Source organism: Mercenaria mercenaria, chromosome 7 (genome assembly GCF_021730395.1).
Source record: "Mercenaria mercenaria strain notata chromosome 7, MADL_Memer_1, whole genome shotgun sequence".
In the NCBI taxonomy this organism is placed as follows: domain Eukaryota; kingdom Metazoa; phylum Mollusca; class Bivalvia; order Venerida; family Veneridae; genus Mercenaria; species Mercenaria mercenaria.
Genome location: NC_069367.1, coordinates 49,623,230 through 49,644,957, shown reverse-complemented (window position 1 = coordinate 49,644,957; position 21,728 = coordinate 49,623,230). Strand labels below are relative to the sequence as shown.

The window sequence follows — 21,728 nt, the reverse complement described above, 5'->3', positions numbered from 1 at the left end:
ATAGAAGGTGGGGCGTGAAAAGAGGTCATTTAAAGGTATTCACGAGTACAGATCAATTAAAGGCATTTCTATTTTTAGTTTTAGCTGCCCCTTAATGGTGTTGTGTGCCCCCATCTGAACAAATCTGGGAGTGGATCTTGCAATGAAGTTTGACGCAGATACTTAAAGAGGTCATTTAAAAGCATTTCTATCTTTGGCTTAAGCGGCCCCATAAGGGAAAAGTGACTTCATTTGAACACTTTTGGAAGAGGCCGTTACACTGATACTAAAGATCTGGTCTGATGAATATCCATCCAGCGAAGAAGTCGTTAAAGGTATCTCTATTTTTTGCTCTGGAAGCCCCTACAAAGGACCAAATACCCTTTGAACAAATTAGAAAGGAATTTACAAATATGTTACAGCCAATGTGTGATGAAAATCCATCAGAAGTCAGTTAAAGGTATTTCTATTTTTAGCTTAGCAGCTTCTTATAGGGGCAAAGTTCCCCATTTGCATAAAATTGAGAGATAACCATTTAATGATGCTACAGATCAAATCTGATGAAAATCCTTCAAGCCGTTCATGGGCAGAGGTCATTTATAGGTATTTCCATTTTAGCTCTAGCAGCCCATAGGAGCCAAGTGCCCTTATTTTATTTATTTGTAGGGTTTAAGATCGCATCAACACAATTGATGGTCATATGGCAACTTTCCAGCTTTGATGGTGGAGGAAAAGCCCAGATCCCCTTCTGTGCATTATTTCATTACGAGTGGGCACCTTGGTAGAACCACTGACCATCCAAAATCCACCTAAATTGCTTCCTCAGATGAAGAATTCAATGTCCTGAGTGAGGCACGAACCCACATCTGTGAGGGGCAAGTGATGTGAAGTCAGTGACCTTAACCATTTGGCCTGGGAAGCCCCCTGCTCACATTAAAACAAATTTGGGAGAGGAGTTAGTAATGATGCATCAACCGGTTCTTGAGAAAAAGCCGTTAAAAGGTATATCTATTTTTAGCTCTATTGGCCCCTAAAAGGGTCCAAGCATCCCCATAAGAAAACACTTAAAAGAGGACATTATAATGATGCTAAACAGTATGTTTGATGGAGATCAGTTCAGCGGTTAATGAGTAGCGGACATACTATGGTATTTTTATTTTTAGCTCTAGGTAGCAGCCCCGGAAGGGGGCCAAGCGCCCTCATTTGACTTAAAAGTGGGAGAGGACCTTATAATGATGCTAAAGATCATGTCTGATGAAGTTCCACCCAGTGGTTCATGAGAATATAAAAAAGATGATGTGTCATAAGCAAGAACCAAACCCCTTGCTCCAAGGTTAATGTCACATTTAGAAGTCAAAGGTTAACAGGGTCCGTTTTGTGTCTGATTCATAACTCTGCCAATCATCAAGGGATTTTGAAATTACTTGGCTAAATGTTCCCAATAATGAGACAAAGTGTCATGCGCAAGATCCAGACCCCTAGCTCTAAGGTCAAGGTCACACTTAGCAGTTAAAGGTTAACATGGTCTGTTTCTTGTCCGGTACATGACTCTGCCATTCATAAAGGGATTTTGAAGTAACTTGGCATAAATGTTCCCTATAATGAGATGAAGTGTCATACACAAGACCCAGACCCCAAGCTCCAAGGTCACACTCAGAAGTCAAAAGTTAACATGGTCTGTTCCTTGTCTGGTCCATAACTCAATTTATCAAGGAATTTTAAAATTACTTGGCACAAATGTTCCCCATAATGAAGGCTGACCAAACAGAACAACCAAATATAGATAATACTATGGAGGATGAGTTTTTCACCTAAGGTATATATTTTGGAGCTTTGCTGTCTATAGGAAGGTTGTTTTGTTTAAGGAAAAGGTTAAGTACAAACCATACACAATTGAAACAATATTACAACAAGGCCCAAGCTTCATGATTATCCTTCAAGCGGTTTAGTAGATACAGAGCGGACAAAAAATGGAAGGCTCAAACCTTTGACCTCGAGTTGTGACCTTGACTCAACATGGCTGCCTCACGGGTTCTGTCGTAATCACTTGACCAAAGTTTCAAAATTATCCTTCAAGGGGTTAAGGAGATACAGAGTGGGCATGAAATGGAAGGCTCAAACCTTTGACCTTGATCTCAAGCTGACATGGCTGACACATGGGTTCTGCACATTGTCTTGATGAGGTGATCATTTGACACAAGTTTCATGATTATCCTTCAAGGGGTTTAGGAGATACAGAGCGAACACGAAATGGAAGGCTCAAACCTTAGACCTCAAGTTGTGACCTTGACCTTGAGCCAACGTGGCTGACTCATGGGTTCTGCACATCGTCTTGATGAGGTTATCATTTGACCCAAGTTTCATGATTATCCATCAAGGGGTTTAGGAGATACAAAAGGACACGAAATGGAAGGCTCAAATCTTAGACCTCAAGTTGTGACCTTGACCTTGAGCCAACGTAGCTGACTCATGGGTTCTGCACATCGTCTTGATAAGGTTATCATTTGACCCAAGTTTCATGATTATCCTTCAAGGGGTTTAGGAGATACAGAGCGGACACCAAACTGAAGGCTCAAACCTTTGACCTTGAGCCGACATGGCTGACTCGTGGGTTCTGCACATCCTCCTGATGAGGTGATCATTTGACCTAAGTTTCAAGGGATTTAGGAGATACAGAGCGGACACAAAATGTTACGGAAGACGGAAGGACGGACAGAGACCATTCCTATAACCCCCACCACTCGTGGCGGGGGGATTAAAACAAGAGGACCATGATGGTCCTGAATCGCTCACCTCTTCCCACATGACCCAGTTTTGAGTATGACGTCATTTTTCTATTATTTGACATAGTGACCTAGTTTTTGAGCTCATGTGACCCAGTTTTGAACTTGACCTAGATATTATCAAGATAAAAATTCTGACCAATTTTCATGAAGATCCATTGAAAAATATGGTCTCTGGAGAGGTCAAAAGGTTTTTCTATTATTTGACCTATTGACCTAATTTTCGAAGGTACGTGACCCTCTTTTGAACTTTACCTCGATATCATCAAGGTGAACATTCTCACTAATTTTCATGAAGATCTCATGAAAAATATGGCCTCTAGAGAGGTCACAAGGTTTTTCTATTTTTATACCTACTGGCCTACTTTTTGATCGCATGTGACCCAGTTTCGAAACTGACCTAGATATCATCAAGGTGAACATTCAGATCAATTTTCATGAAGAGCCATTGAAAAATATGGCCTCTAGAGAGGTCAAAAGATTTTAATAATTTTAGACCTACTGACCTAGTTTTTGACCGCAGTTGACCCAGTTTCAAATTTAACCTAGATATCATCAAAATGAACATTCAGACCAACTTTCATACAGATCCCATGAAAAGTATGGCCTCTAGAGAGGTCACAAGGTTTTTTTATTATTTGACCTACTGACCTAGTTTTTGACGGCACATGACCCAGTTTCAAACTTGACCTAGATATCACCAAGGTGAACATTCTGACCAATTTTTATGGAGATCCATTCACAAGTATGGCCTCTAGAGAGGTCACAAGGTTTTTCTATTTTTAGACCTACTGACCTCGTTTTTGAACGCACATGGCCCTGTTTCAAACTTGACCTAGATATCATCAGGATGAACATTCAGACCAATTTTCATACAGATCCCATAAAAAATATGGTCTTTAGAGAGGTCACAAGGTTTTTCTATTATCTGACCTACTGACCTAGTTTTTGAGGGCACGTGACCCACTTTTGAACTTGACCTAGATATCATCAAGATGAACATTCAGACCAACTTTCATACAGATCCCATGAAAAATATGGCCTCTAGAGAGGTCACAAGGTTTTTCTATTATTTGACCTACTGACCTAGTTTTTGATGGCACGTGACCCACTTACGAAATTGATCTAGATATCATCAAGATGAACATTCAGACCAACTTCCATACAGATCCCATGAAAAATATGGCCTCTAGAGAGGTCACATGGTTTTTCTGTTATTTGACCTACTGACCTAGTTTTTGATGGCACGTGACCCACTTTCGAACTTGACCTAGATATCATCAAGGTGAACATTCTGACCAATTTTCATGAAGATCTCATGAAATGTATGGCCTCTAGAGAGGTCACAGGGTTTTTCTTTTTTTAGACCTACTGACCTAGTTTTTGACCGCACATGACCCAGTTTCGAACTTGACCTAGATATCATCAAGATGAACACTCAGACCAACTTTCATACAGATCCCATGAAAAATGTGGCCTTTAGAGAGGTCACAAGGTTTTTCTATTATTTGACCTACTGACCTAGTTTTTGATGGCATGTGACCCAGTTTCGAACTTGACCTTGATATCATCAAGATGAAGGTTCTGACCAATTTTCATGAAGATCTTGTGAAATATATGGCCTCTAGAGAGGTCACAAGGTTTTTCTATTTTTAGACCTACTGACCTAGTTTTTGATGGCACGTAACCCAGTTTCGAACTTGACCTAGATATCATCAAGGTAAACATTCTGACCAATTTTCATGAAGATCTTGTGAAATATATGGCCTCTAGAGAGGTCACAAGGTTTTTCTATTTTTAGACCTACTGACCTAGTTTTTGAAGGCACGTGACCCAGTTTCGAACTTGACCTAGATATCATCAAGATGAACATTCTGACCAACTTTCATAAAGATCCCATGAAAAATGTGACCTCTAGAGTGGTCACAAGCAAAAGTTTATGGACGGACGCACGCACGGACGGACGACGGACACCGCGCGATCACAAAAGCTCACCTTGTCACTTTGTGACAGGTGAGCTAAAAATAAAAGTGACCAGAAGTGACAGTTGTATTTGTCAGTGATTCATTTTAAATATGCACTGTGTTAGGGTTCTAAAAATGTTTTTGATTTTACTGATATTGACATTGTTTAAGCATTGTTTTACCTTTACTTCACTTTGAAGAGTACTTAAAAGCCTGGCTCAAGTTGGTATTGACACATTGTTTTCAGCTTATTTGAATCACCTTTCAGTAATCTCGGGGAGAAGTTTTCAGCTTATGTTTTACTGAGAATTTAAATTTGATGAAATATATAGAGGAAATTTGTTTATTTTAGTGCAAGATCGAAATATATTTCACTGAGTGAACACTATAATACAATATTTTCACGAGTGCACCATTCATGAAAATGCAATTTATAATGTTCACGAGTGAAATATATTTTGACCTTACACAGAAACAAATAAATTTTCTATTTATTTATGCGTTTAAGATTCATTTACATACCAGTCTCAGGTGACATCAAAAATACATGGAAAATGTGTCCTATTGTGTATGAACATGCCTATTTTCTCATATTTGTCAGTCGTTTCAATGGCAGTTTATTTCTTGCCAGTAACTGGACAAAGGCCTTACAGCAATTTAACACCATAGAATGATTGCCCCTGCTCAGTAGTAGGCCCCTTTTGATTTAGAAATTACCAATTCAAAGTCACAGTAACTGAAAACATCCAAATAACTTGAAAACACTTGAGCCTACAGCCATTGAACTTCAAAAGGATTGTTAATTGTCATAAGATAACCAATATGAGGCCACTTACTTAAAGGGTCAAAGTTAACATTATACTTCAAACAGAAACTTATGCCAACTTTGAGGCGTTTATATTTTACAAACAATTCTTGTTCTATGTATATATGTTTCAGAAGGCATCAGGGTGTTGTAGATTTCATTACCTTTCATGAACAATCTTATTTAAACTGTGTTTGCCATTTACCCTTACACTGCTAAATTTCTACAATGAACTTGTCCATCTTTCAATTTGGACAGTAACATTAACTGTTAAAAGGGATGCTTACAAAAAAGATACTGACTGAATAGCAAACAGTGCTGATCATGATTAGACTGCATGGATGTGCAGGCTGATCATGATCTACACTGGTCACAAAGGCAGAATCAACTGGACATGGTAAGGGTTAATTTGCTTGGTTGCATTCTATGCTTCCAAAGAATTTTCTTATACATTTTATTAGTTTTAAGAAACCTTTTTCTTACAATGTCATATGAATATGTCAGTTGATCCACTAGTTTCCAAAACGTTTCGCTGGCAATTTAAATTAATAATATTATATCAACTTATGAAGGCATTATATAAAAGGACTTTTATGTCACTGACTGGACCAAACTGACAAGGTCTTATAAACTTGTAAGTGCAACCTAAACAAACTAGAACTGTCACAGGAGTGACTCATACCCCCACCATACGGTCTTGTCAATGAAGAATGGCAAACATAAGTAATCTTAAAAATACTTAGAATAATATAAAAATGTCAAAAAAGCTTAATACTTAAAAAGAAGTTTACTCGTCTTTGGAGTACTTCATCCTGGGCTTCCACATATAAGTAACACTAGTATAATTATGTGCCCTGGATGAGGGATGAGGTAAATATAAAAAATCTCTAATATTAGAGATACACTACAAGTGAATACAAAAAGGTGTCTTACCGACCCATGTTACCAAAGAAAAATGTATTTACTTTTTACATAGGACTGATAATAAAAAAGTTAAAAAAATACCAAAAATATTGAAAACCTAAAAATAGGATTTCTAAAAATAGACTAATTCCTGGAATTTACGGGGACGAAACTCAGTACAAAGGTTAACAAGAGCCATGTCAGACATGGCTAATCCCCCCACCGGGCAAATCATAATTGAAGGATGTGGTCCGCATCAGGGGTTTTAAGATGTGGAAGAAAGAATAAGTCAGTAGTGAGGTGGTTTACTGCTAAATTTTACTAATTTTCATGAAGAGTATAACTATGATGTTTTTCTATATGGCTACTGTAAAAAGAAGGAATGGAAAGCTAACAGGGAACAAGAGTGCCAGAATGTCACAATATATGCCCGTCAAAGCAAATTTCTTTACTCTAGCAGCTGTATTTGCAAATGGAATGTTAATTTTGTGGTTGTTTAGTAATCATTGTAAGTCTTTTGTTTTTTAAAGTCCACTCCTTACTAGGTAGAGATACCTTATATATAATAAAATTAATAAAATACACCTAAAACTGGAGAGTAACATCTATGCTGTACCACAGAAAAGTGGTCTTGTTTTTTCCCTAGGGTCAATTATAAAAATGTTACAATATAAGTTATTTATAGTAACAACTAAGGGAAGTTCTTTAAAAAAAAAAAAAAAAAAAAAAAAAAAAATTGCAAGTCCACACAAAAATCTTTATCAGGAAGAGACTGGTCAAAATACACCTCAAAATTGGATTTAGCATGTTTGTTGTACTACAGAAAAGTGGTCTCGATTTTTCCCTACGACTAGTAATGAAAAAGTTACAATAAAAGCTATTTAAAGTAACAACAAAGGGAAGTAATTCTAAAGAAGGGAACTGCGCATGACACTTCGTCTCATGATGGTGTATAATTGTGCCAAGTTACATCAAAATCCCTCCATGCATGAAGAAGAAATGCTTCGGACAAAGTCATTCTTGTATCTGACCTTTGGCCTCTAAGTGTGACCTTGACCTTAGGCCTAGTGACCTGGATCTTGCGCATGACACTCCGTCTCGTGGTGGTAAACATTTGTGCCAAGTTATATCAAAATCCCTCAATGCATGAAGAAGAAATGCTCCGGACAAGGTTTTTATTCTTGTATCCTTTGACCTCTAAGTGTGACCTTGACCTTAGACCTAGGGACCTAGTTCTTGCGTATGACACTCCGCATCGTGGTGGTAAACATTTGTGCCAAGATATATCAAAATCCCTCCATGCATGAAGAAGATATGCTCCGGACAAATTTCTTTAAGAAAATATGATAAAGGGGAATAACTCAAAAAATAGGCAAGGTAGAGTTATTGTTCTTGCACACTGCACTTCCTCCCAATGTGTTCTATCAGTGTATGAAGTTTGAAGAAAATCCTCCAGTACTTTTGGGGTTATGATCCGGACAAAATGTTTTAAGAAAATATGATAAAGGGGAATAACTCAAAAAATAGGCAAGGTAGAGTTATTGTTCTTGCACACTGCACTTCCTCCCAATGTGTTCTATCAGTGTATGAAGTTTGAAGAAAATCCTTCCAGTACTTTTGGAGTTATGCTCCGGACAAATTTTTTTAAGAAAATAAGATAAAGGGGAATAACTCAAAAAATAGGCAAGGTAGAGTTATTGTTCTTGCACACTGCACTTCCTCCCAATGTGTTCTATCAGTGTATGAAGTTTGAAGAAAATCCCTCAAGTACTTTTGGAGTTATGCTCCGGACAAATATCGTTGCGGACGCACGGACGGACGGACGGACGGACGGACAGACGGACGCACGGACGGAGAGCATTTCTAATATCCCCTTCACCTTTGGTGGGGGGATAAAAAAAAAGGTTACTTCCCTTTGGCTCTAAGCCAATCAGAATGAGATATAATGAAAATACATCAAAATTAACCTTAAATTCTAAGTAAAAGGGGACATAATTCAAGAAAAATTGTTGTCATAGTTATGCACCTTGTGTCACATGATGTGGGTGATGAGGTGGAACATCTATTTTAAGTTTGAATCAAATCCATTTTGTAATAACTGAGATATAGTGAAAATGCATCAAAATCAACCTTAAATTTAAAGTAAAAAGGGGACATAATTCATAAAAAATTGATGTCAGAGTTAAGCACCTTATGTCACATGATGTGGGTGATGAGGTGGAACAACTGTTTTAAGTTTGTATCAAATCCATGTAGTAATAACTGAGATATAGTGAAAATACAACAAAATTAACCTTAAATTCTAAGTAAAAGGGGACATAATTCATGAAAACTTGGTGTCAGAGTTATGCACCTTGTGTCACATGATGTGGGTGATAAGGTGGAACATCTATTTTAAGTTTGAATCAAATCCATTTAGTAATAACTGAGATAATAGATTTCGGGACGCGACAAAACCGACTCCTATATACCCCCCTCCAAACATGTTTGGTGGGGGTATAACTACAACAAAGTAAGGCAAAGTATGATGATATCCTGAAACATAGTAGAAATGAGCCGCTTCATGAGAAAACCAACACAGTGTGTTTGCGACCAGCATGGATCCAGACCAGCCTGCGCATTCGCACAGTCTGGTCAGGATCCATGCTGTTCGCTTTCAAAGCCTATTGCAATTTGAGAAACCATTAGCAAACAGCATGGATCCTGACTAGACTGCGCAGATACGCAGGCTGTTCTGGATCCATGCTGGTCGCAAATGCACTTTGCTGGTTTTCTCATGGTGCGGCTCAAATACCCTAAAAGAGAAACAAGATTTATTCACTCATTATCTAATATAATTAAAAAACATAGAATAAAGATCTATATAATACACGAAATGTCGGCTATTCATGCAAATCTGGCTCTTCAGACTGTTTGTTTTTACTTCTCATCCGTATTTTTTTTACATAGTTTCCAACAAGTAGTTTTACAATTTGCATTTTAAATGTTTAGTTATTGTTCATCATTTTGCTTTATTTACTCCTCATCTGGGATGGTTTCAAGGCCCTGAAAAATAGAACATAATGTCATTAAGAAAATGCTTAACAGATCCAGTGCAATCTATATTTATTAGTTAACAAAACTAAACCTATTTCAATCAGTTTGCTGCAAAAGAAAAATCAAAAATAAAATACTGATTTTAAAATTTCTATAATTATGAAATTCTTGGTCAAAAATAATACTGGAAAACAATCTATATTTCATTTAATTAATAACTTTAACTGCATATTTTTGTAAACTAATATGAAAATATTTCAACATAAATAAGAGACATGGGGGTTACAAATCAACTCACAAATTTTATTTAGTCAACAATCTGAAATTTACATGTAAATAGATATTATCAGTACTCAGATTTTTGTAGGCACCGGTAATTAAATTCAATTTAATCGGCGACGTTCAAATTGGTAGTAATCTAGCTGACAGTCGAATTGCATATAGGATACTCTGACCACGTGACATGAAAACTGTAATTAATCAAAACTGTCCCATGCATTCTACAGAAATTAGGATTATACAGTTATCTGCTATTTTTCTAAGAGCAATATCATTTTTGTACTATTAGCGCTTATTTTTCAGAAGCCCGTATGAAAGTATGCATGTTATTTCAGACAGCCAGTCTGTGGCCAAGGTCGCTGACTTCAAATCACTTGCCACATCGATTTGGATCCAAGCCTCACTGGGGTTGGTTCTACCAAGGTGCCCACTTGGAGAGGCACCAGGGGTATTACTCTACAATCAAAGCTGGAAAGTCGCCATATGACCTATAGTTATGTTAAACCCAACAAAATAAAATAACACTTCAGTCAGCATAATAACATTTGACCCAAGAGACCTTTTAGGATACCTGACAGTAAATAATCATACATCTGCGAAGACAAACCTTTTGATGATGATAAGGGCAGTAGTTCAGAAGATACAGTGACATTGAGAAGTTTGCCATAAAACTTTAACCTGTGTGCAATGCCAACAGCAACAGCGAAGCCAATTCCAAGGCAAGTAAAATAGCATCCATCAATCTTTGAAAAGTTAAACTAAAAACTCCAACAGGAGAGAGCAATAGCTCTACAAATTCCATAAACAGTCCAGCTATTTAAAGAAAAGTATAGATAAAACCTAGCCTGATGTTTTTAACATGCAGAGATTTATGAGTAGTGAGTTGCCTGATTAAATTTATCTTGAGCTTATAATTAATTTATTCCCGGTATATGTACAGATTACAGATATGAAATGGTAACATACAATCGTATACATACCAAAGGTTTGTGTGGGCTCCCTGTCAAAGAAATATCTCTTCCCATTATAGCAGCATCCTGCATGTGTCTTGGCCATTTATTATTTCTGAGCTACAAGAAAAAAGTTGGCTTTTTTTACATATAAATGTAATACACATTTAATGTGGCATTTCTCAAGATATATCATACTTTATTATACCTCTCTTTTGCCTACAATGATAAAATCCCATTACCCGAGAAAGAGATATATTTTGACTATCAAAAACATTTTCAACTTTTTTGACACGTGACCAAGCAAAAGTGACTGTCAGGTCATGTGATCGCGCTGACAGTTTGAATGTCATATAAGGGCAATTAACTGCTTCAATTTTTTAGCCTAATGACTGCCTCCCTTGTACACATATTCTTAGTGACGTCACTATTCAATGTGTACACTGGCGAGCGGCGATTACCACACTAAATATGAAACTGTTAAATTAAATGGGTTAAAAACATTTTTAAACATTTTTATGTACTAAATTTTGTTCGGTATAATAAAATAAATATCATATGGTAGCGTGTGTGACACTGATATTGTCAACCCTCGAAACAGAATGTCACCACTTGGCTTTTGCCTCAGGTGACATTCTGCCCTTGGGTTGACAATATCAATGTCACACATGCTGCCATATGATATTTATATAACATATATATCCCTTTTTAAAAAAACTGTAACATAACATAAATTATCAAAGTCTTAATGCTATATAAATGAAACTGATATCTTGTAAATATGATACATAAATAATGCTCCAACTGAAACAAAATTATAAAGCAATAAAAGTTATGAGAAGTACTGGTAACACTTTTATATTCTGCCTGTGTTTGTCAGTGGTTCGTTTTACCTATGCACCGCAGTGCCACAAGAGCTTTATTAGGAGGTCACTTCTCCCCCAAGCCGATTTAGAGAGAAGTGGGGAGACTTTAAGCAGAGAGTGTTTGCATCAAATTTATTATTCTTAAAACTTTGCATAAATACCTAACTGCAAGCATATTTGTGAAGTGATAAATTTGAAAAGATGGCTTGTTTTTTTCATCTTTAAAAAACTACTGATGTGACCATTCATTTTCTTAATTACATCATTTTCCATGCAATAAGTTTTGTTTCAGTCCAGAATTCAGAAAAAGGCTGTTTTCAAAAATTACAGCACACGATGTAAGTCTTACAATTTACAGGCCAATTCTTATAACTATTAACACTATTTTACTGTATTTTATTAACACCGAGCCATCAAATCGGTATGAGAAGTACTGCACATGAACAAATATTAAAAGTAAATCGTAGAAAGTTGCCAGATGAAAGTCAGTCTGAAGGTGGTCAGCTTAAAGTTGTAAATATTTATAAACTAGACTAAGAGCTGCTTTTGAGAAAAGTGCATGTCTCCACAACTGCCTAATCATCTAAATAGTGACTCAGTCTTTATATACTGTTTACTCACTATAAATATACCTTTGAAGAGTAAAAAGGCTGATTTTGGGTATTTCAAGGGCCATAATTCTAAAGTGCCTGGGGCGATTTGGCTAATTAATGAACTTGGCTGTGGATTATGGTCAAAAACATTTGGTTGAAGTTTGGTAAAGAGCAGATGAGAACTGTCACTCTTAGAGCATGGACAAGGGTAAAAAGGCCCATTTTCGGTAATTCGAGGGCCATAATTCCGAAGTGCCTAAGCCGATTCTGCTGGCTGCTTGTTATCGAACTTGGTTGAGGACTTATGGTCAAACACATTTTGTACAAGTTTGGTAAAGATTGAATGAGGAATGTTCTACTTAGAGCGCGGACAATGGGACAAGAGTTAAAAGGTTGATTTTCGGTAATTCAAGGGCCTTAATTCTTAAGTGCCTGGGCAGATTCTGCTAGTTACAGAACTTTGCCGAGGACTTATGGTCAAACACATTTTGTTCAAGTTTGGTGAAGATCAGATGAGAAATGTTTGACTTAGAGCACGTAAAGATTTATGGCAGACAGACACACACAGATGTACACACGGACAGGAGTAAAACAATGTCTGCCACACCACTGTGTGGTGGGAGACATAATAAGCAGCTTACAAGTCGTTCTCTCACAATAGAGACCAAATAGTTGCATAGCAATGCCAGCTGACTGCTTTGTTAATCAACAATTATAGTGATGTTTACAAAACATTGTTTTTGCACTTGAACACATTTTGACAAATCAGTGGAAAGTGTCAAAGATGTAACCATGTCGTTGTTTGGTCAAATACAATAATGCCTAGTTGTACGAGTAATTTGATTCACTTTCACAGTTCTGGCGATGATTTCAAAAGTTTGTTCTCGTATTTTTCTCGTTGTTTTAAATACATTGTAAGTCTATGGAAACAAAAATATTTATAATTTTTTAATCTTAGGGAAAATAAAATCGCAAACGTCATAATCGGAAGCTTTTATCATGTTTATTGTTTTTCTTGGACTGATGAATTAATAACAAACTCAGTGTGCAACATCAATGGTAGCCCATTCGCCAATGGCTACAAAAAAATCGGCTCAGGCAACTGAAAATCAGCAGACCGTAGCCAGTCGGGCTATGAAAGATTCTGAGGAACTAATTTACCAAAAATGATCATTGTAAACCTGCGAAATTTGCTAAGTTATTATTGTAGACATTATGAGTGTTCTACAGTTTTAGTGACACAGTTATTCTAGGACGGCTCATGAACGTCTTACAACTTAATTCAATGTGATCCTTTGGATAACATGTAGTGTCAAGGATAAAAACTTTAAATATATGTTTAAAATGTAAATGATTAAATACTGAAGTATACTAGTTAAATTTGAAACATATATTGCAGAACCATGATCACATAAACTTCAGAGAAATTCAGACCTCAGAGATATACCTGACTCAACATGCATCTTGGCAACAGAATTCTGCTTGACAATGTATTAACTATTAATTAGGGCTGACTTTTAGCTCCTTTTGCAATATTAAAGACTGAGTGATGTTCTCCCACAAACACACATTTTACTTTGCGCTTAAATTCAATTTTGAAATAATTGAAATCAGTTTACAGGTGAATTATCATGTATATGACATAAAATGTAGTACAAAGTAATTTACAGTGTTCATGTAAGAAGCACCACATTTGGTATTGTAGTTGAATGTAATTAATTACAATTTGCAATGTAACTGTAATTTAATTAATTACATTCCTAATTTTCATATAATGGTAACTGTAATTTAACTGGACATTTCTCAATGTAATTGTAATTTAATTAATTACATTTTAAAGTAATTGACCCCAGTTAAACTGGGATATCCGAGAGATGACAACGACTTTCGCGCGCCAAGAATGAATCGTTTCACTGGGGCAAAGCCAGGAAAGGCATTCAAAAGGCCAACAGCATTAACACTAACAGCAGAAAAAATATCAGAAAGAGGTCCGTTTTTTTGGAATAGGTCTTCTTTATGTCATCATCGCCCTATTTATCAACAAGAGGACCATGATGGTCCTGAATCGCTCACCTATCCCCACAAGACCCAGTGTTGAACTGAGTATGACGTCGTTATTTCTATTATTTGACATAGTGACCTAGTTTTTGAGCACATGTGACCTAGATATCATCAAGATAAAAAATTCTGACCAATTTTCATGAAGATCCATTGAAAAATATGGCCTCTAGAGAGGTCACAAGCTTTTTCTATTATTTGACCTAATGACCTAGTTTTTGAAGGCACGTGACCCACTTTTAAACTTGACCTAGATATCATCAAGGTGAACATTCTCACCAATTTTCAAGAAGATCTCATGAAAAATATGGCCTCTAGAGAGGTCACAAGGTTTTTCTATTTTTCGACCTACTGACCTAGTTTTTGACCGCACATGACCCAGTTACGAACCTGACCTAGATATCATCAAGCTGAATATTCTCACCAGTTTTCATGAAGATCCATTGAGAAATATGGCCTCTAGAGAGGTCACAAGGTTTTTCTATTTTTAGACCTACTGACCTAGTTTTTGACCCACGTGACCCAGTTTCGAACCTGACCTAGATATCATCAAGGTGAACATTCTGACCAATATTCATGAAGATCTCATGAAAAATATGGCCTCTAGAGAGGTCACAAGGTTTTTCTATTTTTAGATCTACTGACCTAGTTTTTAACCCCACGTGACCCAGTTTCGAACTTGATCTAGATATCATCAAGGTAAACATTCTGACCAATTTTCCTGAAGATCCATTGAAAAATATGGCCTCTAGAGAGGTCACAAGGTTTTTCTATTTTTAGACCTACTGACCTAGTTTTTGACCGCATGTGACCCAGTTTCGAACTTGACCTAGATATCATCAAGGTGAACATTCTGACCAATTTTCATGAAGATCCATTGAGAAATATGGCCTCTAGAGAGGTCACAAGGTTTTTCTATTTTTAGACCTACTGACCTAGTTTTTGATCCAACATGACCCAGTATTGAACTTGACCTAGATATCATTAAGGTGAACATTCTGACCAACATTCATGAAGATCTCATGAAAAATATGGCCTCTAGAGAGGTCACAAGGTTTTTCTATTTTTAGATCTACTGACCTAGTTTTTACCCCCACGTGACCCAGTTTCGAACTTGACCTAGATATCATCAAGGTGAACATTCTGACCGATTTTCATTAAGATCCATTGAGAAATATGGCCTCTAGAGAGGTCAAAAGGTTTTTCTATTTTTAGACCTAATGACCTAGTTTTTGACCCCACCTGACCCAGTTTCGAACTTGACTTAGATATCATCAAGGTGAACATTCTAAACAATATTCATGAAGATCTCATGAAAAATATGGCCTCTAGAGAGGTCACAAGGTTTTTCTATTTTTAGACCTACTGACCTAGTTTTTGACCCCACGTGACTCAGTTTCGAACTTGACCTAGATATCATCATGGTGAACATTCTGACCAATTTTCATGAAGATCTTGTGAAATATATGGCCTCTAGAGAGGTCACAAGGTTTTTCTATTTTTAGACCTACTGACCTAGTTTTTGATGGCACGTGACCCAGTTTCGAACTTGACCTAGATATCATCAAGGTGAACATTCTGACCAACTTTCATAAAGATCCCATGAAAAATGTGACCTCTAGAGTGGTCACAAGCAAAAGTTTACGGACGCACGCACGCACGCACGCACGGACGGACGGACGACGGACGACGGACGCCGCGCGATCACAAAAGCTCACCTTGTCACTTTGTGACAGGTGAGCTAAAAACAATTATAGTACTCAAACGAAATTCAAATTCGGATAAATTTGTTTCTGCATATTCATACAGTTTGAATCCATTTCATTTCCTAGTCTACTGTATAAAAAAACAAATCCATTATATATATTTCTGCCAAGCTATTTCTAGTCTACAAAGCTGTTTTGATCTAGTTTCATGACTCTTGTGTCTTTCACTTTCTGCACAATTTTGTGAACACTGTTTCAGATTTCAAAATCAATTCTGAAAATATTCCAAATAATCTAAAATATATCAATATTCACCAACCTACACCAGTATATTAAAAGAAATTAAGTAAAACATATTGAAATGAAAGTCTTGTTCATTCTTATGCGAAAATTGGTGGGGCTATGAAAAATTCTGTCGGGCTACAAAAAATTGGGGCTACAGTGTTAAAAAATTAATGTTGCACACTGCAAACTTAATGTTATATGGACTCGAGGGATATATTTACAGAATTAATATTTGTAAAAACTACAAAGGCAGTGGCTACGATTACGGTACCATAATCCTAGCCTCTGGTTCTAGGATTACGGAAGTTCTGTATTCCTAGACAACCCTATGAGGACAGGCTAGGATTACGGAAATATATTAAGAGGCAACAAATATATGTTAGGACATGCATAAAATGATGTTGTAAACTTACTTATTTCACTTAATTAAAATAGCGATTTTTCATGCCTGCCTTAGGCCTATTATTTTGTGTTATCTATCCGCATTTTTGGGTAAGTATAATCTTAATGGCAGCGCGTGAAAATATTATAATTTATAGAAATATGAGTGTCAAAGTTAAATAAAATTTTTTTAAAAAAATTCTTTACTTTGAATTTAATGATTTATAATCATATAATTGTTTGTTATTAAAGACCATTTGTGTTGACATGAATAGTCATGATGAAACAATTGCAGGTATATACGAAACATAGATAATTCTATAATATTTCTGCGCGCCGCCATTAACATTGTACTAACCCAATACGGCCGACTGGTAGCACGAAATAATAGTAAAATTAAGTGAAATTTAAAGATAGTTTACAATAAGTAAGTTTACAATGTCATTTATACATGTCCTAACATAGCCTGTTATGCTGTAGTTTCGATCCCCTTAACACTTCGCATGGGCATTAACAAAGACATGTGCGAGGGTCAAAATTAGGTCAAAGTATATTTTGGGCATTCCTCCAAAGATATAAATAGCTTAAAACACAAAGAAATATAAAATATATAAATTATGCATACATAAAACCAACCATGTCATCAGTCTGAATCACTAAAAAACTTTCTTGTTAATTCGCACCCTCTGAATGCATATGTGTAGAAAGTCTTGTTTAATGTGAAAAATTAGTATTTACTGCACAGTTCACTTTGTTCATTCCACCCTGAAGCCACTTGTATGTAGAACTGTAAAATAACGATGTACAAACTGGAAAGTGTAACTTTTTAAAAACACATGTCAACTGGACGATTAGTTTCTGGACGAAGGAATTAGTTTTAGGCACTGCAGCCTTATTTCGTTTGACCCTCTATAAGACACCAATTAGTTGGTTGAAAAATCAAAAATACTGGCATTATGCAACAAAATGTAATTATTAAATAAGATTCAAAGCAAAATTTAGAAATTTAGAGTCAAAAGAGCAGGTGCGCGGACAATTGCATGACCCAACAACCCGCGAAATCGTCAGCCGCTCGCCTCATTTTGCATTAAAAATGGCGGACCAGTAAGTATGAATTTAACGGTAAAATACGGGGTTTTTGAAAGGGAAGCAACTACCGGCTGAAAAATCAATACACCCCTGCAAGACTCCGCTTGAGTGGAAGAAAGTTTAGCAAAAATTAAATGGAAACTACAACAATTTAATGGCAAATAATTGGGAATTTAGATGAAATTAAGGTCGAATATATACTGTGGCAACCATTTGTTTGATGATTTATCTGCTTTTTGCGCATGTTGAGTGATAAATTCGCGTTTTACGCTTAGGTGAATCTTCGACGTATCGAACGTAACCGGTACTTGGCTGGTGTCAGATGCGTCTCGTGCGGGATGATCGCAGCAATTTGTTCGCGGGAAGTTCACAGCTACTTGTTCGCGGGAAATTCGCGGCAGCTTGTTCGCGGCAAAACTAATTTGCATGTGAAAAGTGAACACCAAACGAACATCCCGCGAACAATTATACCAACTGTATCAAAAGTGTTCGCGGCATGTTCGCCAGATATTCGCGGCATGATCGCAGCAAGTGTTCGCGGCAAACTATAATATTTCCGTAAGGGTAAAACTGAAGTTTGAAATTTTTCATCTATTACAACTTAATTACTAACTAATAAAACACTAAGCATATAATTGCTTGGAAATTTCTTTTGTTATTTCTAATTAAAGCATTATTTTTTGTGCCTTTTTTTATTTTATTTTTTTTCACATTTTCACAGTTTGATTGCAATTTTAATAAGTAATGTTTTAATCCAGTATATAAGATGCCCTGTTTCTTTCCTTTTCACTTGTTATCATGAGTTCAAACGTGCTTTGTTTACACTGCTCGCGTCTTGTTGCAAATCATCATCAAGCAATTAATTGTGATTCTTGCGGAGGATGGCAACATTGTGCTTGTAACACTGGTAAGTTTTTCTGGGTTTTTTTTCTGATATATTCCGTTGAGAAAACAAGTGTTGTTGTTAAATCATATATCCAGTAAGTAATTTCATTAGATTTATACCAATTCTTAAAAAAAATGCCATATTTCTTTTGATACATTCGTCAATTTAAAATTAATTCAAGATGCGCCGTGGTGAAGTGACCAGAGATTTCATTTGTTGTTTCCTGATAATTATAATTATTGCGTGTAAAACATTCAGGAATAAATAAGCAAGTATAGGACATAGTGTAAAACTTTGTCAAGACTGACTTGCAATATACAAGGTACATTTGTATCATATAATAACAATTAAATGGTATAACATGCAAAAATGGGGAAGTTAATGAAACCATACAAACATTATTTTTAATTTAAACAGGGCTACTCATGTATTTTAGCCTTATGCATTCCCAATTAAAAAGTCTGAAAATGAGAAATCTTCCTTAACGTACTGAGTTTATCATTGGTAATATTATTATGCTTTTTGTTAATTAATGTTTTGTTGCAGACACCCATGGACACATCTGATACCAGTGTTGGTGACATGCTCCTACAAATACCGCCTATGGAAGATTCTACTCAGTCCTTAGATGGCCTAACAGCCGATACACACTCTATGAGAACAGAACCTGAGACTGAAGATGACTCGTTTAATGTGACGGCTCCCTTCACCAGACCACAGGAGTTAGAAGAAAGTGCTTTGGCAGAGCCTAATCCAACTTCGTCCTTAGAAATAGTGCATCTCTAATATTATTTATTTTGTACTAAATATGTATAAAATGTTTGAATAGTGAATAGTTTGATAAGACAATTATGGAGCAACTAGTGTTTCAGTGATGAAATAGTGCATCCAGTACCTGCAGCTCTAATCATCAAGTTATTAAGAGTTTTTACAGATATATATATAGGATTCTGATAAGATAGCTGCAGATGCATATTTATAAAGATTTTTTAACAATAGAAAATAAAGTAGGAAATTTACAAACTCGGACATTAAAGAAAGTCACTTTGATAATTAAATTAGGTGTCAATCACTCCATTGACAGTCTAATAAAGACAGGAGTAAAACATTTCACAACAGGTGTGAAACAACTGTGCTGTAGGTTCGAAAAGTAATCAATTATTGTGCTAATCTAGTTTTATTAGATCTACTTCTCTAACATTCAATCTACAACTTACATATATTTAAAATATTACATATAATACATAGCTGAATTTATGGGTATTTAAATGGAAGTGTCTAGGGGTACGGATCCGTACCTCTAGAATCTGATTCTAGAGGTACGGATCCGTACCTCTAGACAAGCCTGTTAGGGGTTTTCTAGGGGTACGGACCTCCCTTTTCTAGAGATTTATAGTTATTTACATCTTAAATTTTGTTGAAAATGAAATAACAAATAAGTCTTTACCAGTCTTCACTTAAAACTTGGATCTAATTGGTTTACAGATACCAGCGTTCACCCGATTGTTTACCTTCTCTTTCAAAACCTAAATAACCGAGGAACTCCAAATGAATACACACAGTTCCTATCGATTAGATTGTTGTCAAATAAACTGTTGATAAAAGCTAGATTAATGAATGAATCTATTCCTTAAATGAATTCTATTTGAAATTCAGCAAAAATAAATTAATAAATTTGGCATGATAATATGCACCAATTTATGTTGTTATTTAACAAGGTATAATGACAATCGGCACGGAACTGATTGCTTAGTAATCAATTAAGCGAAAAGAAACTGTTTGTGAAAATGTCCCATGTATCTCGTCATGGCTACCAAATGTGTGAAAAACATAAATACACTAAGGGTTAATTATCAATTTAAAATATTTTTCCCAAAATAATTTATTTAACATTATTTTGTTTAATCTTTATATTTTTTCTGCCAGTTCGAAATCCTCGTGATTTATTTGGTGTTCCTCGGTTATTTACGTTCTGAAAGAAAATGTAACAAATCGGATGAGCGTTGTTATCTGTAAACCATTTAGATCCAAGTTTAAGGTGAATTCTGATGAAATGTTATTTGTTCTTCCATTTTAAACAAAATTTGAAATGTAAATGACCCTTAATCTCTAGAAAAACGGAGGTCCGTACCCCTAGAAAACCCCTAACAGGCTTGTCTAGAGGTACGGATCCGTACCCCTAGACACTTCCTATTTAAATACTAAATGCCAAAGTAATTGGGTACATTTTGACTTTTTTGGGTACATTTTGACTAAGCCAATTGGGTACATTTTGACTTTTTTGGGTACATTTTGACTTGACCAAGTGGGTACATTTTGGTTTGGGTACGTTTTGACCTGCACCCTATTTGATACCTCTTAAATACTTCCCTAATCCTAGCCTATTCTCATTGAGTTGTCTAGGCATACAAAACTTCCGTAATCCAAGAACCGTAGGCTAGGATTACGGTACCGTAATCGTAGCCACTGCCAACTACAAAATCCTAGCCCTGGAAAACTACGCATACGGTATGGTACGGTACCGTATAACTCTCTTAAAAAGGTCATCGACCACTACACTATTTTAACGCGGGCACCTTTAGGCATGCCGATTTTCTGGAACCTGTAATAGCCCCAAGGAACAAATATTTCTTGGGGTTGAATTGTCCTATGTCTATGAATTTCAATTTCGGGGTCCAACTGTATTGGCAGAAGTACAAAAAAAGAAAAAAAGAGTCTTGGAAGTTGGCTTGATGTTGTGTGGAATTCACCCGTTCGGCATCCTATAATCAACACAACTTACATGTCCAGTCTTAGCATAATTAAATGGAATATGGATATATTGTACTGCCACGGTACATGCTGCCATTAAGCCCATGAAGGGCAAAAGCTCGTACCACATTATTAAAATACAGTTGTTGACTTGACCGTCCTTGACGGTAACTTAGTGTTTATCCGTACCGTACCGTATTATTCCGGATAGAGAATATTATGCCCGCCTGCCTATACCTACCTACTTACCTACCTATATATCGATCGCCATTGTCGCACTCTACGTTCGAGTGTTATGGACAGGAGTGTGTGTCATGATTAGTGAAACAGGGCCGTCGCCGGCTTCGAAAAAGTGGTCCGACCTTTGGCGCCCCGCGAGTGCTGAAGGCAGGAGTGGGGGTAGACCACGAGACA

The 21,728-nt window shown here is 36.3% G+C and overlaps 1 long non-coding RNA gene across 1 annotated transcript; it reads right to left on the bottom strand.

Moving 5' to 3' along the window:
• Positions 1–6,730: 6,730 nt before the first annotated feature.
• On the bottom strand, positions 6,731–21,505 carry LOC123554197 (uncharacterized). The gene is made up of 3 exons (XR_006686958.2): positions 21,346–21,505; positions 10,730–10,819; positions 6,731–9,479 (listed from the first exon to the last, which is right to left on the bottom strand). It is a non-coding gene; the product is annotated as an uncharacterized LOC123554197 (long non-coding RNA).
• Between the last annotated feature and the right edge of the window lie 223 nt (positions 21,506–21,728).